Source organism: Giraffa tippelskirchi, chromosome 7 (genome assembly GCF_054371585.1).
Source record: "Giraffa tippelskirchi isolate mGirTip1 chromosome 7, T2T-mGirTip1v1.2.pri, whole genome shotgun sequence".
NCBI classification, from domain to species: domain Eukaryota; kingdom Metazoa; phylum Chordata; class Mammalia; order Artiodactyla; family Giraffidae; genus Giraffa; species Giraffa tippelskirchi.
The window spans coordinates 131,539,898-131,563,396 of record NC_137281.1 but is presented as its reverse complement, the minus strand read 5'-3'; the positions used below and the strand labels follow the sequence as shown (position 1 = coordinate 131,563,396).

The 23,499-nt window shown below is 40.5% G+C and overlaps 1 protein-coding gene across 7 annotated transcripts in view; it reads right to left on the bottom strand.

Moving 5' to 3' along the window:
* The window catches only part of KIAA0586 (KIAA0586 ortholog), a 196,956-nt gene that overhangs the window by 41,788 nt on the left and 131,669 nt on the right, over positions 1-23,499 (bottom strand). The gene's annotated exons all lie outside the window — the stretch shown is intronic.

Sequence of the window (23,499 nt, the reverse complement as noted above, 5' to 3'; positions counted from 1 at the left end):
GACTGGCAGGCATCTCTCTCTTCATCCCCTCTTCATTGTGGCTAACTTAGGCTTCCTGACAGCATAGTAGTTTCAGAGTATTTAGTCCTTTTTTTAAATGGTGGTTGGATTCACTTAGAGCAAATGTTCCAGGAGACCAAGGTATAAGCTATATAAGGCTTCTTATGACCTAGCCTTGGAGGTCAAAGAACACTACCTTCACTGCATTCCATAGGTCAAAATTCAAGTTGAAAAGAATTAGACATCTCCTCTCAATAGAAGATATCACAAAGAATTTATGGGCAATCTCTGAGACATGTTATAATTAGAGATCTCAACATTAGTGTCAACTATCAACTTATTCTCAATTGCTCAAACTCACCGAAATCATTAAATAACACTTATTAGCAAAAATGATAGTTTACAAAGTGCTTGTGTATATTTTATCTTATGACACCCTCACAAGAACCTTATGAGTTAAGCAGGAATACATTAATATCCTCACTTACTGACACTGCTGAAGCCCAGTGATTTTGGTGCCTTGTTCAACAGAAAAGAATCACAACTAGAATCCAGATCTTTGGCCTCTAGTGCAGTGTCTTCTCCTATATGCCTTGCCATTTCTGCTTAGGTATACAAATCCTCTTAATTCAATAAGCCTCTTCTTTCGTAGGAAATCTAAGTTTGCGGTAGTCTTCAGTTACTAATGAATTACTTATTCATGAATTATCAGACAGGAAGAGCTGTATATTTAAATAATTAGGTACTATTCAGTGAAATCATATTAGAACCAAAAGTTCTGTGGTTGTAAGGAATGAGAATGAATGAGTTGATTTAAAATTGCACCTCTGTTTAGTGACAGTATTATGCATATGATTAAAAAATAAAGAAGCCAAAATTTTATTTACTGACACAGAAATTCTAAGAGTCCATTGTAATTTAGAAAAGCAAGTTGCAGAGCATTATGTGAATACACACACAAGAATGCATACAAACATATATATTTTTCAGAATTGCGTTTGTTAGTACACATACAAAAAATCCTCTAAAGGTGATGCTAATAGTGTTATATCTTAAGAATTCTAGACTGCTTGAATTTGAGTATATATCATTCTTTAAATAATAATTTATTAATAAAAGATTTTTAATCTCTTCAGTCCTTTCAGAAATACATAATTATCTGATTTAAGCATCTTCACAACTTTTCTAGTCCTAAGTAAGGTATAGGAATAAACAAATGAACAAACAAAACTACTGGAGTGGGTTGCCATTTCCTTCTCCAGGGATCTTCCCAACCCTGAGATCGAACCTGAGTCTCTTGTGTCTCCTGCACTGCAGGTGAATTTGTTACCACTGGGCCACCTGGGAACAAAACTACAGATGGTATCATATTAAGGAAAGAAATTCTATATTTGTTGATTTACCCCCCAACAGAAATTACTGAGATAGTAGTATCTTTTTAGTACTCAGCATAGGGAAATGTGTTCTTACACAAAACAATACAAAAGAATCCTTTGGGCTAAACATAATTGTCTTCCAGAAACTCACTGGTTTGGAACTCAAAAGAGATAGGCATTTCTTTGCAAACCAAGAAGTGACCATTGTTCACAGATCTCAAAAGACAATAAAAGAAATAGCAAACCAACTTGGACCTGCATGTATATTAAACTTTACCTAAAAAGCATTCCAGTTTACATCAGTTTACATAGAAATTCCAAACCAAACTGTGGCCCTACTATGTCATAAATCAGGCAAAGGAGGACCTGGGAGATTGGCAAAACTAGTTGGGCTAAAATAGAGTGAAACTCCTTTCCTATATGTCTTCAATTTGGGAATAAAGTAGAGTTCAAAGTGCCAAAAGTCAGGGTCTGGACAGGAATACCATCTGTGTGACGGGTGCTCCAGATAGGAGCATCGTGGATCAAGCCAGGAGGGGGGTTATCCAAATAGGCTAGGATTGAGAACTAGAGCCTGTGGGGAGACATCAAACACAAACCTAGTTAGTGATAATGACCTGCCATTTGTTCAGTGACAGCCATGCTGTCACTTTTCACACATTATCTCACAGCCCGCAGTCTCCTCACAAACAGGGTCTTAGCCTCTTCAGATGATGACACAGACTTAGAAGGGTTACAGGCCATGCCCAAAGCCAAGATGCTAGTGGGTGACAGAACCAAAATTCAAGCAAGGCAGACCTTTCTCAAAGCCTATATTCTTTCCAATAGACCAAACTGTGGTGATCTAAAGGACCAAAGAGAATTTTGTGAGAATAGTAAAGTCGGGAACCATGAGGCTCGGGGTGGGCCGGTATGCCAGTTCCATCAGGTCTACTTGTTCTGGACTTCTCCTGGAAACACAGGCTATTTTGATGTATTCCTTTCAAATAATATCTGGGTATACCTGCCTAGTGGGTGTCACATCTTCACAGAGTCATGGGGCAGATAAAGTGAAATGAATATGATGGTGTTCCAAAGGTAGCCAGGCTCCTCTGCCAAGTGTCAGGTTTGATGTAAAAGGTAGAGAGAAATGGAAGAGAGAGGGTGCCGGAGTCAATGACTGAATAATGAAGCATGAGCCCCTGGCTCTGTCTAGATGCTCACGAGGCTCCCTTTTCTAAGAGGAAGACCATGTACAAAGACGTGATGAAAAATTGTGGAGCCTGACCGAGAAGGAAAACCAAGTGAGAAACGCGTTTTGAGAAGAATATCATTATAGCACATCAAGCGCCGAAGGAAGAATAAACTAGAGGAGGACTGAGATAAAGCCCAAACTTGGACACGAGAAGGGCACAGATGACCTATGAGAGGGGAGATCTGGGGTCTTTGGGAGGACACGTCAAAAAACAGTCACCTAAGGTAGGGGTGGAAATGTTGAAATAAACCTGACAAATAAAATGTTGAAATAAAAGAATCATGATCATCAGAAATAGATGGTGAACAAGTCAAAGGCAGGGGATCAGTCTTGGATTAGAGAAATTGTGAAAGGAGATACAGATGAGGGAGGAAGAGTCATGATTCAGAGATGTAAGACAGAGGAATTAACTGGTGGAGTGTGGTCCCGGATGAATGGGGAGGGTAAGGATTCTGCACACTGAGAGAATCTTTCCTTAAAGCAGATGGAGGAGAGAAATAAGACTGATGATCAAGTAGACATGTGAAGGGATTTTTTAGGTATTTTTCATTGGTGGTAAATATATTCAGTTTTTGGTTTTTTTTTTACTATTACTATACCAGAAGGATGGACTTGATTCAAGAAAAGGGCACAGAATATCAGAAATAAGCTCAAGTTCCTAGCTTTGTTCCTTATTATCTCTGTGACTTGGACAAATTTTCTGAGCTTTGCTTTGCTCACCTTTAAATTAGGATAATTATCTATGTCCTGACTCCCAAGTTGACTCACAAGTTAAATATCTAGAAATTCAGATTTGTTAAGTCATTGGTAGTTTGGAACTGGCCATGGTGTGAGCATTTACACCATGGAGACAAGCAAATGTTACAAAGCAAGCCTTCCCAAGGGCTTGCCATTGCCTGCTTCCCTTATATTAATGATATTGTCAGGCTGAAATGAGAGACTGTTTGTGAAAACACTTTGCAAAGAACCAAGCTCTATATAGTGTGAAGAGCTTTTGTCATTAATATTGACAAGTGTGGCAGCATGAATTTTTCACCTATTAATTAGAGTTTTCTTTTCTGTCCCCTGCCCACCATTCTTAACATATAGCCTTTTATATTTCCTTGCCTTAGCAATTTTTGCAGGGCCGAAGGCAAAGATGCTTGAAAGCAATGGCTCTTCCTATCTTATTTAAGGACTATACATACCAAAGAGATAGTATTGAGAACAGGAAGGAAAATGGGAATATCGAAAAGGCTTCAAGGAGAGATTTCCAGTGGTCTGAGAAGGGCAGAGGTCAGTGAGTTTTATAGGAAGCAGAAGGGAACCAGGTCTGGATGCCTAACAACTCCCTGAGAGGCACAAGACCTCAGGAAATGGCTACAGAGTGGATCTGAAAAACCTGCCCGGGTAGGCAGCTTCTCAGACTCAACTCAGTATCCAGATGCACAAGACCACAGTCAAGCATATGTAGATTCAGAATATAGGATAGGAAATCCTGTCAGCAGGGCAGCAACAGTGTTCCCTTTCCCCTGGGAAGTGGTCCATGCTACAATCCATAAGGCACCATGGGTTCTCCTGTTTGGCTTCCCAGGCTTCCAGTGCAAGGAAATGAGACCACATGAGGTCCGTGTGGGATCCCTGCTCCGGTCTAGACCCTCATGCCCCACAGGAGCTAGCATTTCCTGCAACAACTCCATAGGAATAGCTGCTGTGCCTGGCACCCTCAAATAACTTGCACAGTTTTGAGAGTCACTGCTCTCAGTAAGCCCGGAGCTATGGCTTCCCTCAGGTTCTTAGTTCTCCCCGCGCAGATACAATTCACCATGAAGGCTAATTTTTGCCATAAGTCACTCTGCCTAGTAATAACATAGCTGACACAGTAATTTTCTCAGGTCTTCAGAGGAAACAGAGAAAGTTAACAGAAAGTAAAATCTCAAGTTGAAAGGGAGAGGGTCTTGTAAAACACTTTATTCATGGTGGCCCAAGCAGGCAGGACTCGAGGCACAGGGACTCCCAGCCTCACCAGAGACGCCCTTGTCACAAGTGTGGCCCAGAGGCCGAGACACTGGATGTAAAACATAAAGGTCATCCTGCTGGTGATTGAACAGAAGTCTCGGACTTCCCTGGTGGTCCAGTGGTCGAGAATCCTTCTGCCAATGCAGGGGACATGGTTAAGATCTCCGGTCTGGGAAGATCCCACATGCCGCAGGCCAACTAAGCCCATGCACCACAACTACTGAGCCTGCTCGCTAGAGCCCGGGAGCCAAAACTACAGGAGCCCTAAGAGCCTGTGCTCTGCAACAAGAAGCCACCACAATGAGAAGCCCAAATGCCACAATTACAGAGGAGCCCCTGCTCGCCGCAACTAGAGAAAGCCCATGCACAGCAATGAAGACTAGAAATTAATAAATCTTAAAAAAACAGAAGTCTTCTCTCCCAGGCCCTCACTATTCTATTGACTGTTAAATCAGCTCCCACAAAAATTACAGTGAAAAAATCCCCTTGACCTCTCCCTATATACCTCAGTTTCCAACTGCAGTAAGAATTTATTCACATCACTCTTGAGAGTGAACCAGTTAACATTTTCAGAACAGGCAAAAGATGAAAGATACATTAATAACAGCACCAGGCATGCACTGGGGGCTGCTCATCCTCTGGGTACTTAGCAATCACAAATCATTCAACGGCTGTTTGCAAAGTATTATCGGTCCATTCCCAGTGCAAACAACCTCCACTTTATAAGGGAATTCTAATCCCAAACTATCTTGTCATTTTAAAAACATTACTTTTCAAGACCTGGCATTATGCTGAGTTGTTCTTTTAAAAGATTAATGAGAATCCTCGTAGTTTAAAATAACTAAAGGCAAGAATCACTTCTAATATGTATTGTGTAAGAGTTTTTTCTTTTTAGAAAAAAATTTTAATTATAGAAGTAACACATTAGTATAGACTCATTATAAGAAAAATCCAAACAACACATTTAAATTAAAAGTCTTCCTGGCCATCTTCCTACCAAACTTCCCTCCTTGGAGGTGACTAGGATATTAATTTGGCACATCCTTCCTTTCCTTTTGCTCTTCATTTATAATTAATGTTTTGAATTATAAATGGCTCTCAGTACAACTATTAGAGTGTATGGTTTAGTCAGAGATTTCTTGTCTCCTCCTCTTTTTATAAAGGCTCTAGGAAGACTTCCCTGGTGGTCCAGTGGTTAAGAATCTGCCTGCCAATGAAGGGGACAAGGGTTCAATCCTTGGTCCGGGAAGATTCCCCATGCCATGGGGCAACTAAGCCAGTGTACCACAACTACTGAGCCTGCACTCTAGAGCTTGTGCTCTGCAACAAGAGAAGCCCACACACTGCAACTAGAGAAAAACCTGAGCAAAAATGAAGATCCAAAAATAAATAAATGAAATTATAAGATATCTAGTCCCATCACTAGGGCCCCACTCTCATGGCCTAATCTAACCTTAATCACCTCCCCCAAACCTGACAATTTCCTAATATTATCCCCATGGGGATAGGGTTCAGTGTATGAATTTTGGGAGGACACAAACATGCAGTCCATGACAGGGTAGGTTCCATATTTCCCCAGAGGACATGAAATATATAGAGAACCCTTCAGAAAGTTTACCGTCCTCTTTCCACCAGGTGAGGATACGAGAATTCTGCAACTAGGAGAGTGCCCTCACCCGACCATTTGGCACCCTGATCTTGGATTTCCAGCCTCCAGAACTAGAAGAAATAAATTCCTGCTGTTTATTAAAAGGAAAAAAAAAGTTTATCATCAGGAAATGTTAACAATTTCAAAACTAGCTGCACACATGTGAGGGGAACCAAGAACGTGTTACTTTTCCCTTAAGAAACAAGAGATGTCTACAGAATGGGAGAGGAACATGATCCAGCAGCTTCTGTCTATAAACATTCTTAGCATCCAGCGTCCATGAGCTGTTCCAGCGCCCCAGAACCCTCTTGTGACAAGCCTGAAGAGAGCTGGCATTTCCAAACCGTGCAGTTCAAGCTCCAGAGCATACAGAATGATGCATTCAGCTAAGTAGACGCTGTCGGCACTGCTCCCCGCCCGCCCTCTCCGCATCTGAAGTTTCCATTACCCAAGGGCTTTGATCTGGTAAACAAATCTGAGTCCAATCACATGGCAAAGGTTCCCTTTCTCTCACTCTCCTCTCTGTGCTTGGGAGAACTGAACAATTAACAAATAGAGTGTGTTCTGGGACAGTTCATGATTTTGTACCTGATTTGGGGAGACTGAAAAGCAGCCCTTGCAAACAGTCTCTTTTGCCAGCTTCCTCCCTCCCCTTCCCCCTTCCTAAGCCCTGGGATTCCCCCTAGGGGTTTTATAGAAACCAGCCCATCTGGAATATTCTGCTGACAGAAAGTCAGTAATTGATGCCAGCCGGAGAAAGCACAACTTCTGCAACTGCTTTAATTCCAGAAAAAGTCTTGCCTGTCTTGCAGCATTCACTTGAGCCAGGCCTTGCTTCATCTAGCCGGGTAGCCTCAAGCACCTGAGAAAGTTTCCAGAACCCAGTGCTCAGTGGATATTTATCAGGCTGAATTAATTGTATTGAAGGCATTTGATCTCTCTGAATCTCATTTGAAGATGGGAATAACCATTTTCACAGTGTAAGGATTTATTTAACCATATTGTTTGGTTTCTCAAAAAAATCTATTGGGTTCCTATGTCCCTAAAGGATAAATGGGATGCAGTTTCTTGCAGTTAAGTGTCCGAGAGGCGTGGAGCTTACTGGATGAGTGCTATTGAGTAGGATACTCCATCTCTCTGAGTTTCAGTTTCTTCATTTGTAAATACAGAAAAATAATATCTACTTTAGAGGTTATTGTGGAGCAATAAATGAGAAGACATGTAAAGGTCATGACACAAGTATTGCCCACAGTAACTGTTCTAGAAATGTTAACTGTTAGTCTTACGTGCATAATCTGTAAACTGTGGGCACAAGACTGGAAATCAGTAAATGGTAAGTGGGTAAGTCTACGAGAGAACACAGCTGTATCAGTTAGGAATATGTTTGGCTGCATGTGATAGAAACCCTGCTAGAGTGACTAAACCAAGTAGCTGGTTATTTCTCTCATGTAATACAAAACCAGATGTAGGCAACCCAGAGCTGAGAGAACCGCTCAAGGAAGTCATCAGTGACCCAGGCCCTTTCTGAGCACATAGCCCTCATTCTCAGATTTGCTGTTTCATCCAGGAAGAAGTGGGGAAGGGCTTCAGTTGCCTCATCTATAAAATGAGAACAAGCTCACTGTCTTTCTACTGAATAAAAAAAAAAAAAAAAGGAAATCACAGACAACACTAGCAGATAATGACATTTTTGAAAAAAAATGTAATGAAACAAAAACTGGTTGGAGTGAGGTAGACTTTCATTGTTAGCTCTATGGAAGTCTATACTTTTAATTTGTACATATTTGTACATGTACATATTCATGTATTACTTATCTAATAAAATTAATGATTGTAACTACGCAATAGTGGAAACATAAAATTGTGTATGCATAGGGTAAAGTTTGGAGAGGATTCTAAAAATATGAAAATGGTAGCCGAGGTGAAATTATAGAAAATTTCCTTATTTGTGCTATTATTGCTATTTTACAAATGCAATAAGTATGATTTACCCCCACAAGTTGTTCACACAAGGCATAGGTAGATTTCTGTAACAACCCAAGTTGGGCATTTTTAAAAGGTAACTGTGATTTTGCTGACTGTGGAGATCAGACCAGTACAGCCTCAGTTGGGACTGAAGTTTAACAGAGATTATCTGGGATGCTTGAAACCAAATTATTTAACTTGAACTTGGTGAAAAAAGTTATCTCTCCAGTTTCATTTTTCTCTTTAATCTCCAGCATCAAGAGCCAAAACACAGGACAAGAACTAGAACGGTCACTACTTTCTCCCTCACTGAGATCCTGTCCACACTGTGGCACAGGGTGTTCTGTGCTTAGACCGCAGAGCTAAGCTGCTCATTACTGCCCAGCAAGGAAGGTGGCTTAGGGAGAACGGAGTCTGCCAGACTAGGTACTTAGCACCGCCCTGCAACTCTGCCATATCATTTCCAAATGGAAGGCCATTACCTGGATCATTAACCTTGACTCCTATATAAACCTAGTCACCCAAAGCAGCTCAAAATAAAGCAGTTGTTATGAAGACTACAAGTAGGGTACAAAAATGCTGGTCAGGAGGTCCCTGCTAGAACATTCAAAACTAGCCCCCACTCACTGACTTGGTGCCAAGAACTGGGCTATCCACTTACATTTAGGATTTCAGCTCATCCTCTTTGTGACATTGCAAGGTAGACACACACACAACCCCATTGTACAGAAAGTCTAAATGACTTACTTACCCAAGACCACATAGCCCATCAAATGAAAGAGCTAGAACTCTAACCCAACAATTTTGAGGACTACGAAGCCCATACTTTTAACTTGCTCAATGTTTTTCACATGCATTTGTATTTGAAGAGAGTTCTTTGAAACAAAGTACCCATGCAAATTTCAGGAGCATGGCTTTAATGTTGGCGGTGGTGTGGGTGATGGGGTGGGGACAGGTACTCAAAAAGTTCTCTGAATATACCCAATGAAATACTCATGAAAAAGGAGCTGGGCTTAAGTCAACCCAAGTGTGTACAACATGGCCTTTAGGCAGTTGGGTGTGTTTTCCCCCCAGCAATATATCACCCAAACCACAGTAGCCTTAATGTATGACTTTAATATATTACCAGGGAAAAATGTTCCAGTGATTTACTGGGGTACACATCATTGGTATTATGAGGCAGCATTAATCAAAGCTATGGAGTTGGCGTCTGAAAACCATTAGGTAAATCCCAAGCTCTACACTTAATGTATTCACCTTGGGCCACATTCTGGAAGGAATGAAAAGATTTCACTGCTTTTGCTTTAAATCTGCCTTCCCATTAGTAAAATTAATGTGTTTCTTGAAATTTTTAAGGTACATTTTAAGATGAACAATTGTTCAAAGTTCTCTTTACCAAGAGTCTCTCTAAAGGAAGAAAGGCCAATCCCCTACTCGTATGTTCTAAGGAGGGAGACCAGCCCTGGATTTCTAGTTTAGTTGCCAACCACAACAACCAAAATATACAACTCAGAGTCATTCACTTTTTAAAAATAGTTTAACACTACTTGTTGGACGGATAGTTTATAAATACAAAGAGCCTACAAAGCAAACTCTGATGAAGGAAGTTGTAGAATGGGGACCTATGGACACTGGGTGAAGAGCAGGGTCAAGAGTACAAGCTCTGTTTCTTCTCTGAGAATACTCTCTCCTCATGGACTATACCCTGCTGAAAACACACACATGCGCACGCACACACACCCCACAGTCCATTCACTCTTCTTGAAATGGAGATGAGCCTGGGAGGGCTGTCAGTGCTGACGAGAAGAAGAAGGGGTTCCCAGGATAAAGAATAAACCCTGGTGCTTTTCTACATTTTATTCTCTCATTGTACCAAGCAGCCCTGATACAGTATAAGGTGGCTTACATTTCTCTGTAATTTGAAGTACGTTCTTACCTGAAAAACTGACCAACCAAAATAAAAGGGATATTCACTAGAGCTCCGTTACTGCTTCTGGATTTGCTCCAAAGGGCCAGTGTCTTCCGAGTCTGTCCAAGCTGCTGCAGGCATGCGTGTGCAGGAGCCACTCACCTGCACCACCCTCCCCAACTTCAGGTCACCCCCACACCCTGAGAGAGACGTGCCAAGGCAGGGAGTGTGTGTGGCCTAGCAGAGGCAATTGTTGATGAGAGAGACAGTAGACAATGTCCTTTCCAGGGAAATAAAAAGTGAAAGAAAAAGAAAGAAAAGAGGCCAAATGATGGTAGGCCTGGGCAGCATTTTAAATTTGAGAGACAGGGAGTTCTTGCTCTCATGAAGCTAAGGGGACAACTAGACATGAATCAAATAAAAACACAAATAAAACATTAATTATCAGACACTCTGCAGCCTTTGTACTAATCACTGTTTCCTTCAAAAGCCTCCCTGGACAGCACCGGGAAATGACACTCTTCAAGAGTTTAGCAGTGTCCTTAGTCTCCTTCTTCCTGCAGGAACAACCTTATCTTTATTTAGAATTTATTTCACCAGTTTACGTTATTTAAGAGCAGATGTTCCACCTGACCTCAGAGAGCTGCACTCACGAGCAGAGTGTCACTATTCTGAACTGATTACCTTGTCGTGTTCTAAAGAGCCCTACTTCAGAAACAGGTTACTAACTGGGTATTTTAGAACTTAACACATCATTAAAAAAGAAAAACTACAAGTGAGCTCATCAAGTGTTGGTGGATGTTTGAAGTGAGACTTTATTAAAAGTGGCCGTGTGCCTGCTATTGATAGCTCTACACATAATGTCTCTTCTATAACATAAAAATTGTCCTATTAATTTTTATTTCCAGATTTTTACTCAATGGGAGGATGGTCACTATGAAACATGCCTGCATCCTAGACAAAGTAACATTTAACATATAGTCTGTGAACCTTAAAGAGGCTACGTATTCCCCTTCATTTGCATGGACACTAAATTCTCTAATGACCTTTTCAGCTGCTCAAGAAATCATTTATTTGATTCTTTATTCACCCAAATGCACTTCAGGAGCAGAAAATATCTATGTCAGGGTGAGGCAGAGGGATGTGAAGCATCTTCTTTTATAAAGTAATTTCCTAATTCTGCCTGGCATGTTGATTGAGCAGAACGGATTCATGAGCTGGTCTACAGAACAGAACTCTACTTCAAGTCCACTGGCTGAGGCTCATTGTTCCTTGATCCCCAGATGACACCTCAAGTGAACCCACAGCTTATCCATTCACTCTTATATGATAAGCAATAGCATGATAACATGATTAATTATTATATTACTATTAATTCTTAGATTATAAGTAAAATCATAATAAAAGCAGGCCTCACAGCTATCCACTCATCCCTAGTTAACAAAAAGTTCTCTGATCACTGAGGAAAAAAAAAAAATCACAAAAATCCCACATAAATATTTTTTAAAGAATGGGGCTTCCCTGGAGGTCAAGTGGCTAAGACTCTGCACTTCCAATGCACTGGGCCTGGGTTTGATCCCTGGTTGGGAAGCTAGATCCCATGCGCCGCGACTAAGAGTTCACATGCTGTAACTAAAAATCCCACGCGTTGCAACTAACACCCAGGGCAGTCAAATAAATACATAAATTTTTAAAAATTAACAAAAATCAAAATGTCCAGTGTTATTGTGAGAATTCTGAATTGCATTGAACGTCAAACCTTCTCCCCTCTCACAGACCAGGGCCCTGCAGCAGGAAGTCTTGCAGTGGGGAAGATTCCTCTTCCAAAGACAGATTTCTTTGTCTGTCTTTCCCAGTTTTCCTCTCCCCAACTCAGTAGGCTGAAAGGTTGTACAATGGGGGAGGGTGAATGGACATCGGCACAAAAGATCTTACTTGACTGACACCAGTATCAGTTGGGGGTGTATCTCCTCTGGCTGTAGAGTTATTTTAAGCTTATGCTTCCTAAACTGGGTGGATAGTTCAAGCTGACCACTTTTCTTGTGGTGCATTTCTGAGTTCTTTGGAGATCCCAGTGGGAATATTAAACTATAATGCTCTTCACATGTATATTGCATTTCCCTATGGCTGATTCTTTTTACTTTTCCCCTTAGACCCAGGGAATTTCATGATTCAACCCTGGTTGGGGTTACATCACCCCTCTAGGTAATTCTTCTTCTGCTGCTGCTGCTAAGTCGCTTCAGTCGTGTCCGACTCTGTGCGACCCCATAGACGGCAGCCCAACAGGCTCCCCCATCTCTGGGGTTCTCCAGGCAAGAACAATGGAGTGGGTTGCCATTTCCTTCTCCAATGCATGAAGGTGAAAAGTGAATGTGAAGTTGCTCAGTCATGTCCGACTCGTAGTGACTCCATGGACTGCAGTCTACCAGGCTCCTCCATCCATGGGATTTTCCAGGCAAGAGTACTGGAGTGGGGTGCTATCACCTTCTCCGAGGTAATCCTTCTAGGAAGATATAAAATGTCTGCAGCAGGGCTCTCTCCCACATTGTCCACTTCTGGTCCAAGAAAAAACCACTCACACATCCCTGCACTTTCCCATCTCTCTCAGTGATAAGTGTGGCTAGTTCCTAATACATCACAGTTGCTCTTTCTCTCTCCCCTACTGTATCAGGGTAATAGCCACAGAGTCTCACCATTATGTTCCTGAGACAGCAGTCCAGGGAGTTCCTAAAAACAAGGTCTTTAAGTGGCCTGCTTGAAGCTTCTTGAACTGGGCCCCATCAAACTCACCATCACACCCAAACCAAACTTCTCTACCAAGAAGTTCTCTCTAATATCCAGCATCAGCCTTTTTCTTATCTTTGAAGTGGGTATTAGGGTCAGGTTATCACCACTCCCTTTGTAATTCCTCTATAAGGGACTAGTACATCACAACAATTGGGACTTCCCAAGTGGTGCTAGTGGTAAAGAATCCATCTGCCAATACAGGAGAAGCAAAAGATGTGCGTTTAATCCCTGGGTGGGAGGATTCTCTGTAGTAGGAAATGGCAGCCCACTCCAGTATTCTTGCCTGGAAAACTCCAAGGACAGAGGAGCCTGGCAGGTTATAGTCCATGGGGTTGCAAAGAGCTTGACACGACTGAGCATACACACACACAGACCTCACAAAAATAAAGGCATACTTACCACCCTTAATCTAGCCTTGGATTGGGAAAAAGAGTTCACTTCATCTGCTTGTTACAGAGGATTCATTTATTCTACACAGGAAGCAACTTGGCTCTCCTAGGTGCTATCAGTGTAGCTACCAAACCAAACCTGAGTCTCAGAGTGCCTTGCTCCACTGCCTGCTCTCTGTTGGTTGAAGACTGGGAATCATTTAGACCAAAGCATACCAGATAAAATGCATAATAACCCTCTCAGACTTCAGATAATACTATGAAGTTATAGTAATCAAAACAGCACGGTACTGGTAGAAAAACAGACATGGAACAGAATACAGAGCCTATCAAAAAACCCACACACCTAAGGTCAATTAATATTTGACAAAGGCAACATGAATATACAATGGAGAAAGACAATCTCTTCAGCAAGTGGTATTGGGAAAGCTGAACAGCTGCCTGTAAATCAGTGAAGTCAGAATATAGCCTCTCACCATACACAAAAACAAACTCAAAATGGATTAAAGACTTAAATGTAAGACATGACACTATAAAACTCTGAGAAGAGAAAAAGGTGAAATATTCTCTGATGTAAATCGTACCTCGGAGAAGGCAATGGCATCCCACTCCAGTACTCTTGCCTGGAAAATCCCATGGACGGAGGAGCCTGGTAGGCTGCAGTCCGTGGGGTCGCTAAGAGTCGGACATGACTGAGCGACTTCACTTTCACTTTCATTCATTGGAGAAAGAAATGGCAACCCACTCCAGTATTCTTGCCTGGAGAATCCCAGAGATGGGGGAGCCTGTTGGGCTGCCGTCTATGGGGTCGCACAGAGTTGGACACGACTGAAGCGACTTAGCAGCAGTAGCAAATCGTACCTATGTTTCCTTAGGTCAATCTACCAAGGCAACAGAAATGAAAGCAAAAATAAACAAATGGGACCTAATCAAACTTAAAAGCTTTTGCACAGCAAAAGAAACCATAAACAAAATGAGTAGACAACACACAGAATGGGAGAAAATATTTACAAATGATGTGACTGGCAAGGGCTTCATTTCCAAAATACACAAACAGCTCATACAACTCAACAACAAGAACAACAACAACAAAAACAATCCAATAAAAAAATGGGCGGAAGGCCTAAATAGACATTTCTCCAAAGAAGACATATACATGGCCAATAGACACATGAAAAGATGTTCAACATCTCTAATTATTAGAGAAAAGCAAATCAAAACTACAATCAGGTACCATTTCATACCAGTCAGAATTGTTATCATTAAAAAGTCTACAAACAATAAATGCTGGAGAGAATATGGAGAAAAGGGAAACTTCTACACTGTTAGTGGGAATGTAAATTGATGCAGTCACTAAGGAAAACAGTATGGAAGTTCCTCAAAAAACTACAAAAAGCATTGCTATGTGATCCAGCAATCCTATTTCTGGGCGTATATCCAGACAAAACTATAATTCCAAAAGATACATGCCCCACTATGTTCATAGCATCACTATTTACTATAGCCAAGACATGGAAACAACCTAAATGCTCATCGATAGATGAACGGATAAAGAGGATGTGAGATATATATATAGGAATACTACTCAACCAGAAAAATAATGCCATTTGCAGCAATATGGATGGACCAAGAGAGTATCACACTAAGTGAGGTAAGTCAGAAAGAGAAAGATAAATACCATATGATATCACATATATGTGGAATCTAAAATATGACACACATAAACTTATCTATGAAGAAGAAACAGACTCACAGACATAGAGAACAGACTTGCAGTTGCCAAAGGGGAGGTGGGTAGGAGAGGGATAGGTTGGGGGTTTGGGATTAGCAGATGCAAATTATTATATACAGAATGGATAAACGACAAGGTGCTACCATATAACACAGAGAACTATAATCAGTATCCTGTAATAAGCCAAAATGGAAAGTAACACGAAAAAGAATATATATGTATAATTGAATCATTTTGCTGTATACCAGAAACTAATATATTATAAATCGACTATACTTCAATAAAATCATAGCATAACCCATATTCTTTGGGAACAAGATTCATATTGTTGGCCTTTCTGAAGCAGACTCGTAAACATACCTCTGGATTGTCTTGAGAGGCTTACAAACCAAACATTCACACCAGCAGACCCCTATCCACAGTACTTTCCCCTGAAGAAAAACACATAAAAAAGGATCCCCTTGCTGCTCCTCTCCTAGACTTTCTCCAGTCAGTTTAATGACTTTTATTTTGGTAGAACTGCTCTGTATCAATTAAATATGCCGCCAATATTCTGAGCCAATCTTGGCCACTGAGTATCAATCATTAGAATTTAACTTTTATGGAAAGAAGACCTCTGTGGCCAGGTGAGCTTTAATTGCACCTCTTTTGTTAGTTCAGAGCTTCATGTTATGCCAAGAAAGCATTAGCCTCATACTTTGTTTATACTAGAGAAGAATGAATGGGGGAAAATTGTTCCTTTCTCCCTATTTCTAAATCACCCTTTTCTTAATAGGTTAAAGCTAACTTCTTATAAAACCTTAACAATGAAACATCATGTCTGAAAGAAAGTCTCAGGTTCTTGGCACTGAGCATTGCCAGCCCTTCACGGTTAGATTTTCCTCTTAGCTAGCTGTTCTTTTCCTTTCAGCAGGAATGCTTTCTGGTTTTTATGACCAAGTGGGATGAGAGAAGCGAAACAGCAAGAGGTATTCATGTAGTCATGTTACATTAAATTTCTCTAACATACAGTTCCATTAGAGTTTCCTTTCTTACTTACAGAATACCATTGTGTATACATTAGGATTTCAGTCCTCCAAAGTAGGCCTGTTTGCAAAAAATAGGAGATTAAAGAACTGATGTTCCTATAGAAAGAGAAATAACATGTCAATTTTGTTTATTTGTTGGGCTACATGATTTATGCTTTCTCATGTGAAGATGGAGTGGAGAAAAGAGGACACGTGACATTGTTTAGATAATCCCCAAAGAAAGCCGGAGTTCCTCCTTCAGGAAAAGGGTTGCCTTTCATTTAAAATATAAATGGTACTGACAGCTTATGGGTAAGAGAAAGATTTCTTATGTTCTAAGAAATGAATTCAAGATGCACTTAATTTAGTCTACATAGAAGGAGAATATTTAGCATTCTAAGGGAGAAAGGGGAAAAGGGGAAAAGATTAAGGAAGAATCCCATAAAAACAAGCAATTTAGCTGCCCCTTCATGAAGCTTTATGTCCATATAGATGCGAAAAGGATCAATGCAATCTGAGTTTAAAATATACATTTAAAATTCTTTGTTAAAACATTTTAATTCTTCTCCATTTCTCTTCCTTCTAATTAATTCTCTAGTCCACGTAGATGATTAAATCTAATAAAACAACAATGTTCAGCAAAAACTTTGGAAAAATCTAACATGAAAAAGAAAATGTTATATAAAATAGATAAACAATAAGGACTAACTGTAATAACTTATAATGGAAAAGAATCTGAAAAAGATACATGTATATATCTGAATCACTTTGGTGTACACCTGAAACATTGTAAGTCAACTATACTTCAATTTAAAAAAGAAGAAAATATACGGGATTTTCCTGGCAGCCCAGTGGTTAAGACTCCATGCTCCCAAGGCAAGATCCCGTATGCTGCATGACCAAAAAGTGAAAGAAAAAAAAAAGTTGATAAAGTTTCTAAATACTCTTTTACCCAGCTGCTCTTCTACTGCAAAAATAGGTGGCAAAAAATTACAATTCAAGTTCTGCTTGCATAATTTCACAAGGCCCCAAATTGGTACATATTATTATCATTAATAAATATCAAAAAAAACTTTTGTATATTAAATTATATATGACCTTATGCTAGGTGTTATATTCATTTTTCTTTAAAATCATCATCACTGCTTCACAGGAAGTGACATTCCAAAAGAGAAAATCCAGATGTGAATGCATAACAAGAAAAAAAGAGAAGCAGCTAAAAATAAAAGTAGTTTATTGACTGTCCTTCAGAAGAGAAAAATCACAACACACATACACACACTTTCTCATCACTGATTAGTGCTACTGCAATAAACTTGCAGTAAAAGTGAAGATATAACAATGTATCTCCTAGAAATCTATTATGGACAACTTATACAACATTTAGCACTCAGAGGATGGGAACCACATCCTTTCATCAAGTAAGCCCTTCTGCAGGCAGTTTCCCTGTCTAAACCAAATCTTCACTTACAGATGAGGCTATCAATTCATTGTGAATTGTCTTTTTATTGGGAAGCTTGAAGTTCCTGAAACTTGATGCAAGTTCATCTTACAACCAAGAGCTTTGTTCACAACAATTAATGGCAAAAGGGTCTTAGGTTGATGCCAAGAGCCAGATTATTACCTCTCAAAAAATTATCCTCCCAAAGGAGAAAGATTCTTATGAAAAGGGGAGGATTTCAAAACTGCTTTAGAACTGTACCTCTGGGTGTTATTTTTCAAGCATCATAAAGCATTTGTATTCAGCTGTTTTTTGATCCAAGTAAAACACTTCTAAAGATAAGTGAGGTTTGTTTCCTGAGTTAAAGGATATCTTTAAGTGACAGGCACAGGACAATAAAAGGCCTTTTTCAGGAGCATATAAACTGGAACAAGGACAAACAAATTTCAAGACTGTTGAGAGATTGAGAAACCTAACAGGACACCTCACATTTAACACATTCTCAACGGACTTCAGACTTCCTGGCTGTTCCTGAACTATTTCCCATGAAGCAAGGCATCATATATCACTGTCAAAACACACGCTAGCTGATACTTTCCACAGTACTCGGACAAGCCCTCAACAACTCAGTATAGTCGAGACAGGGGCTGTGGAAGAGAAGGCAGTTTTAACTTGTGGGGATGATCTCACCATTGCCAGTTGTGCATATGCATTCATCCACTGTTCCATTCAAGAAATATCTGAGGCCCGCCTCTTCATTGGGCCCAACTAACCATCAGAACCCACTGGGCCCTTCCACCAGCTGTTGATTTGTTGGTGGGTATGGAGTGGGACGTATGTGTCTTGGTTTTTAAACTGTCCAGAGCCAGATTTGGAATCACTCCAGTGTTTTCAGGATATCATTGATGAGAGGAGACTTACATGCAGAGGGAGACCATCTTTTTCTCCAGATTCTTGAGCCACCCCTTCACACCAATAGCTTATTTTGTTCCTTTCTTCTTACTAAGGTCATTCTAGGTGAGGGCCAATGGTGGAAAGATTGATAGTAGAGAGGGGAGAGAGAAGGAAGGAAAGATTTAAAAAAATTGAAGGTCTGTCTGCCTCTCACTCACCATTTTACTGCTGCCCCTATTCTAGCTTCTAGTAATGGTAAGGTATTTATAACAGACTAACCCTCCTGATAGTAACAATTACAAACTCTGGACAAAATATAAAAGCCAGTTCATTTGAAGGCACTGGGGAGGAACCAAAAGCAGGCAAGGATAAGAAATATTACTACCTTGAAAGAAGGTAGAAAACACACTTGTTGAGATCCACATTTATCCGAGGTACTTCCCAATGCCTATGGGCATGAAGGATGCACTCAAGTAAAGGGGCAGTTTTGCTGGTCTTGGGCAGTCAGGATCAGTGTCAGGGCTCTCAGAAAGGCGGACTTATTGTAAATGTGCAGTCCATAAAGAAGAGAGCCACAGATGGGGAGGGGGGCAATATTTTCATACAAACTCTCAAATCCTTAGCTGACTCCTGCACTACACATGTGCTGGGTGAAAATCCAAGGAATCAGTGGAAAGCAACAGCTGGAAGCCTGAAAGAGCTGAGTCAAGATGTCAACAGTTGCCTGATACTGGAAAGACAGAGTCCCTCCAATTGAGAGGAGCCCAGTAAACAATTTGAACATTCCATTGAAATCCTAGAAGGGCCATAGCTTAGGAATAAGAACCATATCCAAAGGCTAAGAATTATGCTTATTGATGCTGACCCTACCAAGATTCAAATCGATTCTTATAAACTCCTGCCTCAATTACCCAAGACTACTCAAACCTGAAGGATCTCATATTCAATGCCATTTTTTTTAAGAACATGGGCTAATTCTACTTGCACCAGTCCTTGCAATGTTCACATTGCTAATTAATAAAACTAATGGAAAAGGCTACTGATTTAAGACCTCAGAAAAAACAATAAAAAGAATTATGATTCTTAGATTCATCATATACCTATGCAAATATTGGGCTGGCTAATAAGTTCATTCAGGTTTTCCTGTAAGATGTAACAGAAAAATCTGAATGAACTATTTGGCCAACCGAAAACTATGTTGTCTTTCATTCCTTTCACAAGTAAGTATTTTATGGCAATGGATATACATGCAGCCTTCTTTAGGAATCAGTAGTTAAGAACTGGTGCTTTCTTGCTTCATGTGCAAAAATCATGGGGCTTGAGAACTTATGGAATCACCCTCACATTTTTCTCAGTGTCCAAGTATGCTAAGTTGCTTCAGTTGTGTCCAACTGTTTGTGACCCTATGGACCATAGGCTGCCAGGCTCCTCTGTCCATGAGATTCTCTAGGCAAGAACACTGGAGCAGTCTACCATGTCCTCCTCTACGGAATCTTCACAACCCAGGGATCGAACCTACATCTCCTGTGTCTCCTGCATTGGCTGATGGATTCTTTACCACTTGGGCCACCTGGGAAGCCCCAATGTCCAACTAAATTACCTTAATGATCCCACTTTCCCATGAGAATACACTCTAATACAACAGGTAGATAATTTATTGTTGTAGTCTCCTAATCTGAGTTGTTCATAGGAAGGTTTCAAATATCTCTTAAAAATATTGACAGAAAAAGGACAAAGTATCCAGAGAAAAGTTACAACTCTACCTAACTTTGGTCTACATTATTGAAATCTTGTAACTATATAATTACAAAATAACTATAAAATTTGAAACTATTTTAGTCATGATCCGTTTATAGGCAGACACTATCTTTCTTCCTCCAAAATAAAAACTATTCCATTATATCCAAGTCCCTTAAAAACAACTGAGAGGATTTTCTGGATCACCCAAACATGAATGTACTAGAACATGATCTGAACACCTTCTCATGAAATGGGGTAGAAGCTTCCCACAGTCATCTCTATACTTTGCATGTTTCTAACTATGCCTGCTGCTGCTGCTGCTGCTAAGTCGCTTCAGTCGTGTCCGACTCTGTGCGACCCCATAGAAGGCAGCCCACCAGGCTCCGCTGTCCCTAGGATTCTCCAGGCAAGAATACTGGAGCGGGTTGCCATTTCCTTCTCCAGTGCATGAAAGGGAAAAGTGAAAGTGAAGTCGCTCAGTCGTGTCCGACTCTTAGCGACCCCATGGACTGTAGCCTAACAGGCTCCTCCGTCCATGGGATTTTCCAGGCAAGAGTACTGGAGTGGGGTGCCATTGCCTTCTCTGCCTAACTATGCCAAACCCTTCTAATTGTTCAGGAAAGACAATGTTGCCTAATAGGTATGCTAATTTAGCAGAGAGGTTCACACCACAACTTTTCTGCCTATCTGAACAACTTTTTTGATCTAGAGTCATAACTTAACCTCCCTGGCCACATATGGAAGACCTCCCTGATAGCTCAGTTGGTAAAGAATCCACCTGCAATGCAGAAGACATATGAGGGCAGCCTCAGCTAACTGATTAAGGTGTCTGCTCTAGGCTGATGCACGCTTACTTCTATACTAATTCTGCATTCCACATACTGTGCAATCCTGGATACCTCTAGGCAATACTTAGCTTTTCTCTGTCAGCTGCTGTACAGCTTATGAAACTCGTCACTGTTCACTCTACATATCGTAACTTAACATCATTCACATTTTAATCCCACCACTCACTTCCCCTTCCAGATGAAGAGCATTCTATGACTGTTTAGTGACACCCTAGGGATTAAGAATGCACCTAGGTCCTACTGCATATAAACATAGTAGTAGTATTAGTTGCTCAGTCATGTCCGACTCTTTGTGACCCATGGACTGTAGCCCTCCAGGCTCCTCTGTCCGTGAAATTCTCCAGGCAAGAAAACTAGGGTGGGTTGCCATTCCCTTCTCCAGGGGATCTTCCCAACTCGGATTGATCCCTGCATATAAACATATGCCTACCATGTTACCCAGACAAATACCCAAGAGAAATTAGTGCATCTGTCCACCAGAATAAAATAATATTCATAGCAGCTTTATTAAGAATTAAGAGTGGCAATAACTCAAATGTCCATCAGCAGTAGAGTAAATTAATTGCAGAATATTTATACAATGGAATTCTATGTGACAATAAAAATAAACTACCGGATATATGTAAAAACAACTATGAATCTCACAGACATTATACTGCACAAAAGCAGCCAAAAGGAAATGACTAGCCATTGTCTGATTCCACTTACATGGAATTCAAGAACAAGCGAAACTAACTGATGGTGGTAGAAGTCAGAATGGCGGTTACCTCTGGACGAAGAGGGCAGTGTTTTGACCAGGAACCTTCTGAGGTGCTAGCAAATGTTCTATTTCTAGCTGGGAGGTAGTTACATAGGTATGTGTTGTTTGTTTGTTGCTGTTTAGTCGCTTAGTCATGCCTGACTCTTAGGACCCCATGGACTGTAGCCTGCCAGGTTCCTCTGTCCATGAGATTTCCCAGCAAGAATACTGGAGTGGGTTGCCATTTCCTTCTCCAGGGGAACTTCCTGGACCAGGGATAGAATCCACGTCTCCTGCATTGGCAGGTAGACTCTTTACTGCTGAGCTACCAGGGAAGCTATACTTGTGAAAATTTATGGAGCTTTCCAGAATGAACACTTTTCTGTATAAATTTTATATTTTGGTAAAAAGTGAAAACTATACACACAAGAATGCTCTGGTCAAATGTTAGTCAATCCCAATTTAAATCTATTTGTAGATGGCTCTTATCTTAAAAAATTAGTTAAAATTAAGTTAAAAAATTAAGCAAAGGTCTTTCCTGAGCAGGATTCACTGTCACCACTGAACATGCAGCTACCAAAGCTGCTCCACTGCCTACTGTTCAACCTGCCCAAGTTAAGATACTAATTTCTCTGATTTGCACTCTGACAAATGAAGAAATGGTAAACATTAAACATACATAAATGAATTTGGAATTGTTTGTAACTTTGGGATGCTATGGATAAAGGGGGGCTTTTGGTTTCTTAAGATATCCTAATGAAAATGGCTAAGATATTAATGATTCACTAAAAGCTATTCAATATTGAAAAATACCTGTCAGTTAAGGTAGATACTCATAGAAAAGACATGCTCCCAGAAACCGATGAACACCCTTTCTAACTCACATCCTAAACAACCTTTTATTACCACAACCATGAGATTCACCAAATTGACAAGTATCCCCAGCCAAATTTGGAAGGAAAACGGGCTCAATTTTAGACTCACGATAATTGATTCATAACAATCAACCCAAACTTCAGAAAAACAATATTGTCAATTACAGGGATACTCTCTCCATGAAGATGGGTTCTAAGAATCGCCTGACAGCTGCTCAGGAGTACCACAATCCATCCAGTGGATGCTAATTAAATTTCCCATAATTTTCTGCATCAGGAACAAATCAAATTCCACGGTAGATACATAATGGAAACTTTTTCAAAATTTGACTAGGAGGTGGTAAAATTATGTCTTACCTGTGCTAACATAACCCAGGTAAACATGAGAAGGGTGAGACAAAATACAGAAACTCCTTCTCACGGCCCTTTGCGTGCGTGTGTGTGTGTGTGTTAGTCACTCAGTCGTGTCTGACTCTTTGTGACCCATGGACTATAGCCTGCCAGGCTCCTCTGTCCGTGGAATTCTCCAGGCAAGAATGCTGGAGTGTTTGCTATTTCTTACTCCAGGGGATTTTCCCGACCCAGGGATCAAACCTGGGTCTCCTGCATTGCAGGCAGATTCTTTACTGAGTCAACAGGAAATACAACTACCCAGGTCTCTAGGCTATAAATATATATTATCAGTAGTCTGTAAGTTTTCAGGATGGAAAAAACCCATTCCTTGATGAGAAGCTGCAGATGTTACAGTTGCTAGACTTTGTATTCTGAGCACAGGGAATTCCTACTTTCCTACCCAGTGATCTTGGAACTGTTACTGAACGTTGCCAAATCTACATGCCCAAGGCACAGTAAGGCCACACAATACTAAAACATTAGAGATTGGAACAGAGAAAGGTTTATTAGAGAGCCATGCAAGG